At 41.8% G+C, this 8,759-nt stretch overlaps 1 pseudogene; it reads right to left on the bottom strand.

Moving 5' to 3' along the window:
- Positions 1–252: 252 nt before the first annotated feature.
- LOC128928931 (protein BEX3-like) lies at positions 253–935 on the bottom strand (annotated as a pseudogene).
- Positions 936–8,759: the final 7,824 nt, after the last annotated feature.

The following is an 8,759-nucleotide window of genomic DNA, read 5'->3' as shown; positions in this document are numbered from 1 at the left end:
TTTTCCATGCAAATGAGCAAAACTCTACCGATGACAGAAACTTAGACTGGGTACAAAGGCTTTATTTATTGATATTTATCAATCATCTGCAAATATCAAGTCACAAGCTGGAAGCACAAGGCTCACTTGACACATGGAAATAACATGAGATTCACAGCAAATGAGTAAAGACATTAGGAAAATGCAAGAAAAAAGAAAACAATGGGAATCACAATATTTACCTCATGGGAAATGCAAGGAGTCCTGGCATAGTCAAAATTCATCATGATGGTCATGGGGACTAGAGAACTTCCCATAAGGATACACAGACAATTCCTCAACTGTGGCTCTCTATTTTCTCCTGATACCTCTCATCTCCTCCATGAACATTACCATATCATCTCCCCCTCTATCCATCCCATCACCGACCTCCCTATTGGGTATGGCCCATTGAAAATTAGGGGACAATAAAAAAGGATGAGTTCATATTCTTTGCAGGGATGTGGATGAAGCGGGAAGCCATCATTCTCAGCAAACTAACACAGGAGCAGAAAACTAAACACTGCATGTTCCACTCATAGATGGGAGCTGAACAAGGATAACACAGGAACACAGGGAGGGGAACATCACACACCAGGGCCTGTCAGGGAGATGGAGGGAAAGGGGAGGGAGAGCATTAGGACAAATACCTAATGCATGTCAGGCTTAAAATCTAGATGATGGATTGATAGGTGCAGCAAACCACCATGGCACAAGTATACCTATGTAGCAGACCTGCATGTACTCATGTATCCCAGAACTTAAATTTTTTTTTTTAATTAGGGGCAAGTCAGTGAGCTTGTTTTTGTTTATTCTTTCCTGTAGGCTGGTAGCCTTTTCCTTCTCCAAGGGTGGTCTTCCTCTCCATTCTGCATAGGAGGCTCTATTTCTTTGTTTTCCTGGTGGATACTGGCCATGATGAGTTTTTTTTTAGTGGCTTTTCTGCTCTGCTTTCCCCAGGCCTGATGACTGTTAGCATTTTCATGCATTTCCTTCTACCTTCTTTTTTATACCCATGCTTATGTATTCCGAAAGTACCCACTTTTACCTATGGATATCATGACATAGTCAGTTTTCTGGCTTGTATTCTCACTCAACATTATGTTAGGAGAAATTCTTCATGCCATTGAAGTGTTTTTTGAAAACATGACTTCTAATGCCTGCATCTATTTCATTATGTGAAGGTACTTCACTTCACTTAACCATTACCTTGTTTGGCAACTGGGTTGCTTCTAATATTTCTCTACTGTAATTAATTCTGGGATGACTATTCCTATGTAGTGCTGTGTTCATATCTTTAATTATTTTCTTGGGTTAAATTTGTTTTTAAAAAAAATTTATTTATTTTACTTTAGGTGCATACTATATCTGGCATTTCTCCCCATGTTATCCCTCCCCACTCTCTCCCCTCCCTCCCCATTTTCAACTGTCTCTCCCCTACCTCCCCCAACTGCCCCCAGTGTATGATTTTCCTCTCCCTGGGTCCATGTGTTCTCATTGCTCAACACCCACCTGTGAATGAGAACATACAGTGTTTGGCTTTCTGTTCTTGTGTCAGTTTGCTGAGAATGATGGTTTCCAGATTCATCCAAGTCCCTACAAAGGACATGAACTCATCGTTTTTTATGGCTACATATTATTCCATGGTGTATATGTACCACATTTTCTTTGTCCAGTCTTTCATTGATGGGCACTTGGGTTGGTTCCAGGTCTGTTGTTGTACACAGGGCTGCAATGAACATACATGTGCATGTGTCTTTATAGTAGAATGATTTATAGTTCTTTGGGTATATACCCAGTAATGGGATTGCTGGGCCAAATAAAATTTCTATTTCTAGATCCTTGAGAAATCACCATACTGTCTTCCACAATGGTTGGACTAATTTACACTTCCACCAACTGTCTAAGAGTGTTCCTATTTCTCCACTTCCTCTCTAGCATCTGTTGTCTCCAGATTTTTTAATGATCACCATTCTAACTGGTGTGAGATGATATCTCAGTGTGGTTTTGATTTGCACTTCTCTAATGAGCAGTGATGAGGAGCATTTTTTTCATATGTTTGTTGGCCTCATATATGTCTTCTTTTGAAAAGTGTCTGTTCATATCCTTTGCCCACTTTTGAATGGGGTTGTTTTTTTCTTGTGTATCTGTTTTAGTTCTTTGTAGATTCTGGATATTAGCCCTTTGTCAGATGGGTAGATTGCAAAAATTTTTTCCCATTCCATTGGTTGTCAATTCATTCTAATGAAGGTTTCTTTTGCTGTACAGAAGCTCTGGAGTTTAATTAGATCCAGTTTGTCTATCTTTGCTTTTATTGCCATTGCTTTTGGTGTTTTAGTCATGAAGTCCTTGCCTATGCCTATGTCCTGGATGGTTTTGCCTACATTTTCTTCTAGTGTTTTTATGGTGTTCGGTTTTATGTTTAAATCTTTAATGCATTTAGAGTTAATTTTAGTGTAAGGTGACAGGTAGGGGTCCAGTTTCTGCTTTCTGCACATTGCTAGCCAGTTTTCCCAACACCATTTATTAAACATTAAGTCCTTTCCCCATTGCTTGTTTTTGCTGGGTTTGTCAAAGATCAGATGGTTGTAGATGTGTGGTGTTTCTTCTGGGGTCTCTGTTCTGTTCCATTGGTCTATGTCTCTGTTTTGGTACTAATACCATGCTGTTTTGATTACCGTAGCCTTGTAGTATAGTTTGAAGTCCAGCAGTGTGATGCCTCCAGCTGTGTTCTTTTTGCTTAGGATTGTCTTGACTATGCAGGGTGTTTTGTGATTCCATATGAAGTTTAAAGTGTTTTTTTCCAGTTCTGTGAAGAAGGTTATTGGTAACTTGATGGGAATAGCATTGAACCTATAGATTACTTTGGGCAGTATGGCCATTTTCACGATATTGATTCTTCCTAACCATGAGCATGAAATGTTTCTCCATCTATTTGTGTCCTCTCTTATTTCGTTGAGCAGTGGTTTGTACTTCTCCTTGAAAATGTCCTTTACATCCTTTATTAGTTGTTTTCCTGGGTATTTTATTCTCTTTGTAGCAATTGTGAATGGGAGTTCGCTTTTGATTTTACTCTCTGTTTGTTATTGTTGTATAGGAACGCTTGTGATTTCTGCACATTGGTTTTGTATCCTGAGACTTTGCTGAAGTTGCTTATCAGTTTGAGAAGATTTTGGGCTGAGATGATGGGGTCTTCTAGATATACAATCATTTCATCTGCAAATAGAGACAGTTTGACTTCCTCCTTTCCTAATTGAATACCTTTATTTCTTTTTCTTGCCTGATTGCTCTGGCTAGAAATTCTAATACTATATTGAATAGGAGTGGTGAGAGAAGACATCCTTGTTTAGTGCCTGATTTCAAAGGGAATTCTTCCAGATTTTGCCTGTTCAGTATGATATTGGGTGTAGGTTTGTCATATATAGCTTTTATCATTTTCTGATATGTTCCATTAATACCTAGTTTATTGAGAACTTTTTTTAGCATGAAGGGCTGTTGAATTTTATCAAAGGACTTCTCTGCATCTATTGAGATAATTATGTGGTTTTTGTCTTTGGTTCCATTTATGTGATGGATTACACTTATGGATTTGCATATGTTGAACCAGCCTTACATCAAGGGATGAAGCCTATTCGACTGTGATGGATAAGCTTCTTGATGTGCTGTTGCAATCTGTTTGCCAGTATTTTATTGAAGATTTTTGAGTTGATGTTCATCATGGATATTGGCTTGAAGTTTTCTTTTTTAGTTGAGTTTCTGCCTGGTTTTGGTATCAGAGTGATGTAAATTTCATCAAATGAGTTAGGGAGGATTTCTTCCTTATGTATTGTTTGATTGTTTCAGAAGGAATGGAACCAGCTCCTCTTTGTACATCTGGTAGAATTTGACTGTGAACCCGTCTGGACCTGGACTTTTTTTGGTTGGTAGGCTATTGATTGCTGCCTCTACTTCAGCCCTTGTTATTGGTTTATTCAGGGTTTCAGCTTCCTCCTGGTTTAGTCTTGGTAGAGTACAAGTGTCTAAGAATTTATCCATTTCTTCCTGATTTACTGGTTTATGTGAATAGAGCTGCTTATAGTAATCTCTGATGGTAGTTTGTATTTCTTTGGGATCACTGGTGATATCCCCTTTATCATTTTTATTGCATCTATTTGATTGTTCTCCCTTTTCTTTTTTATTAATCTGGCTACTGGTCTATTTTGTTGATCATTTCAAAAAAGCAACTGTGGATTTATTGATTTTTTGAAGGGTTTTTTTGTGTCTCTATCTCCTTCAATTCGGCTCTGACCTTGGTTATTTCCTGTCTTCTGATAGCTTTTGAGTTTTTAAAAATCTTCCTCCTCTAGTTCTTTAAATTTTGATGATAGGGCGTCAATTTTAGATCTTTCCTCTCTTCTCTGATGGGCATTTATTGCTATAAATTTCCCTCTCAACTCTTCGTTAAAGGTGTCCCAGAGATTCTGCTAAGTTGTATCTTCATTCTGATTGATTTTGAAGAACATCTTTACTTCTGCCTTCATTTCATTGTTTATCCAGTTGACACTCAGAAGCAAGTTGTTCAGTTTCCAAGTAGTTGTGTGGGTTTGAGTGTGTTTCTTAATCCTGAGTTCTAGTTTGATTGTGCTGTGGTCTGATAGACTGTTTGTTATGATTTCCGTTCTTTTGCATTTGCTGAGGAGTGATTTGCTTCCAATGATGTGGTCAATTTTAGAGTAAGGGCAATGTAGTGCTGAGAAAAATGTATAATCTGTGGATTTGGGGTGGAGTGTTTTGTATATGTCTATTAGGTCTGCTTGGTCCAGCTTTGCATTCAAGTCCTGGATGTCCTTGTTAATTTTCTGTCTTGTTGAGCTGTCTAATATTGACAGTGGAGTGCTGAAGTCTCCCACTATAATTGTGTAGGAGTCTAAATCTCATTTTAGGTCATTAAGAACTTGCTTTATATATCTGGGTGCTCCTGTGTTGGGTGTATGTGTATATATATATAATAGTTAGCTCTTCTTGTTGGATTGATCCTTTTACCATTATGTAATGCCATTCTTTGTCTCTTTTGATCTTTGTTGGTTTGAAGTCCATTTTATCAGAGACTAGGATTGCAACCCCTGCCTTTTTTTTTTGTTCTCCATTTGCTTGGTAAGTCTTCTTTCATCCCTTTATTTTGAGTCTATGTGTGTCTTTGTATGTGAGATGGGTTTCCTGAATACAGCACACCAATGGGTCTTGACTTTTTATCCAGTTTGCCAGTCTGTGTCTTTTGATTGGGGTGTTTAGGCCATTTACATTCAGTGTTAATATTGTTATGTGTGAATTTGATCCTGACATTTTGTTACTGGTTGGTTTTCTTTCCCATTAGTTGACTCATTTTCTTCATTGCATTTTTGGTCTTTGCCAACTTGTTTGCTTTTGCAGTGACTGGTACTTGTTCCTTTCTGTGCTTAGTGTTTCTTGCAACATCATTTTGAATAGAGGGAACAGTATGTGCAAAGATAAAGAAGGAGAAAAGGGCCTGCCCTGTGGGATGTGCTCAGAAGAGCAATAGCTGGTATTTCCTCAATATTTATCATGCGTTAGAGGCTTCTATGTAATTGTTTTACTTCATCCTCACCAAAATCCTATAGTAAGGTACTATTGTTATTTCCATTTTATAGGTGAGGAATCAGAGCACAGAGCTATTGAGCAACTTATCCAAACTTGTAAAAGGCAGAACCAGGATTTAAACCCAGAGACCTCTGGCTACAGAGTCCCCTTGTTGTTATCTGCTCTCTTGCTTACTCCAGGGATGACCTGATGCACACGATTCAAGCAAAGGGGTGAGAATCCAGTTCAGCATTACTCAGAAGCCAGATGGATTTGCCAAAAAGACCCCATTTCTGAGAGCCTCCTGTATGTGTTGGGAGTTTCTCTGGCCCTGGGGCTCTCCGTTGGGATCAGGATTTGTCTGGGAATCTGCTGTCTTCTGGGTCCAGTTCACAGGCCTTCCTCTGCCTTAGCATTCTAGCTGTAGGGATGTGGCAAGTAGGGAAATTTGGGGAAGGCTGCAGGAGCCCATACTTACCCCTAAAACAAGTCAGAGCCGTGGTTACTGTTGATGGGTTGGGGGAGAACCACCAGAGGGGGGCTACTGCAAACAAGGTCCTCAACCACTCAAAGGAAGGCCAGCCTTGTCACCTTTACCTGAAGAAAACTTCAGTCTTGCCCCAAGGCCCAAGGACCACATTTCTGCCTGTGCCCTGAGACCTGTGTGGTTAATCAAAGGGATCTCAGAGGGCACAAGGAAATTAAAACCCAGGGCAAGTGATCCATTTTACCTGCCTGTGTGGGCCTCTCCAGAGCTCAGAAGAAGGTCAGTCCAACTCCCTCCTCCATATAAGAGCCCCCTCTGCTCCATGGGGTCCCAGCAGGAAATAGATGACTCGCTCAAATGGGGTGATTGGGAAGAGTTTACTCAATGGACTATCTATAAGGCATAGACAGAGCTAAGGACACCTGCAAGGAATGGTGGAGATTCCTAGGCCTGAAAACATCTGGAGTCACTATAAGCCCCAGGCCTGAAGTTACAAGGGAAGTAGCTATTAGGGAACTTGAGAGAGTCACAGCTGTAGGAGAGGCTCCCCTGCAGGAACTGGGGTGTTCGGTTGAGGATGATCACCATCACTCATTGCTCAGCAGGGAGGGAGTAGGGAGTAACTGGTCCATCCTCTTTCCTCCTGTCCTCCAGCCTGCTTCTGCTACCACCCATTGGCTGAACCCAACAGGAAGGCAGAGGGCAAGAGAGCCTGTGCCACAGCCAAGAGGCCTCCTAAGAGCACGGAGCAGTGAAGAGGGTGAGAACAGGGAGTACCCAACACATTCTGGGTCAAGGTCATCCCCTACCATCACATGCCTGTAGAGGCACTGGGCCTTTGCTGCCCTCATGGGTGTGTAAGGGGGAAGCTCTAAGTGCTTTCTCTGAGGCTGAGCTGGTCTCAGAAATCAGTGGGGCCAGGGGAGTGGGACTCCTGAGCTGAATCCCTGGCTCTTGCTGGCTCTGTGACCTTGAATAACCTATGGTAGGTGAGTCTCGGGTTCTTCCTTGGAACAATGGGGACAGCGACAACCACAACCAAGCCTCCCATAGAGATGAAATGTGAAGGTGTTTATAGTTTCAGGCCCTGTTCCTAGTGGGTTTTACCTCCCTTGATATTTCTGTGTGATACCCTCCTTAATATTCTTTTTCTTTCTTTCTTTCTTTTTTTTTTTTTTGAGACAGAGTCTTGCTCTGTCACCCAGGCTGGTGTGCAATGGTGTGATCTCAGCTCACTGCAACATCTGTCTCCCAGGTTCAAGCGATTCTCCTGCCTCAGTCTCCCGAGTAGTTGGGATTGTAGGTGTGCACCACCACGCTTGGCTAATTTTTGTTTTTTTAAGTAGAGATGGGGTTTTGCTATGTTGGCCATGGCTGGTCTCGAACTCCTGACCTCAGGTGATCCCCTGCCTTGGCCTTCTAAAGTGCTGATATTATAGGTATAAGCCACTGTGCCTGGCCCTTAATATGCTTATTTTACAGAGGAGGATACTCAGTGAGGCCAAATGACTTGCCCAAGGCCGTGCCCCCAGCTAATAAGTGGCAGGGCCAAAGCTTCAACCTCTGCTCAACTCACTGCCTGTGAAAAGTTCAGACAACTTCATACAGAGCCTGAGATATGTAAGAGTTCAGGAAATGGCAGTTAATATTCTAACAATAATACTTTGTAAATGAATACGAATGAATAACTATTGAGCATCTCCTATGCTCCCAGCACTGTATGAAGTACTTTCCTTGAAGTGACCTTAGCAGCTGGTATTGTCATCCTCATTGATGGGGAAACTGAGACCAGAGAGGTAAGATGGAGTTTCGCTCTTGTTACCCAGGCTGAAGTGCAATGGCGCGATCTCGACTCACCGCAACCTCCGCCTCCTGGGTTCAGGCAATTCTCCTGCCTCAGCCTCCCGAGTAGCTGGGATTACAGGCACGCGCCACCATGCCCAGCTAATTTTTTGTATTTTTAGTAGAGGCGGGGTTTTACCATGTTGACCAGGATGGTCTCGATCTCTCGACCTCGTGATCCACCCGCCTCAGCCTCCCAAAGTGCTGGGATTACAGGCATGAGCCATGGCGCCCGGCCCGACCAAAGAGGTTAAGTGACTTGTCTAAATCCTCCTCTGGAGGTAAACTGAATTTTAGGAGATGGTTTTGCTAATTTTGGGAAAAATAAACCATGCATTGTTATTTAGTTTGCTCATGAGACTTTTAGGTATGGCATATTTAGAGGTGAAGAATAATTGAAAATTTTACAAAAAAATAGAAAAAATACTTGGAATAAAATATTATATCCTCACCTCGTTTTTTTTTTTTTTTTTTCCTGGAACTTCATATGTCTGATGAGGAGTTTGAGCTTTGGGGCCTGCCACTGACAGGAAGGCTGGTGGAGCCAGACACGGGCCAGATGAAATGTGCAAAGTGTCCTGTCTGTCCCTTTAATAACTCCTTGGTCAGGGTGACCTGTCACTGTAAGCAAGGGGGAGGGAGAAAAATGAGCGAATTCGTTTCTAAATGGCTCTGTAACTCCAGGGAGTTATCGAGTGGAGACAAAGGACACCCCATAATTCTTGGAAAGGGAATCAGGATCTCCAGGAAGGAGGCACAGGCTCCATTCCATCCACTGAAGCCTCCTGCCACTCAGCGATCCATGCTCCATAAATACACAGAGAGATAGATCTCC

Source organism: Callithrix jacchus, chromosome 1 (genome assembly GCF_049354715.1).
Source record: "Callithrix jacchus isolate 240 chromosome 1, calJac240_pri, whole genome shotgun sequence".
NCBI classification, from domain to species: Eukaryota; Metazoa; Chordata; class Mammalia; order Primates; family Cebidae; genus Callithrix; species Callithrix jacchus.
Note: the sequence above shows the minus strand (reverse complement) of the source record. Positions and strands in the feature narration are given on the sequence as shown.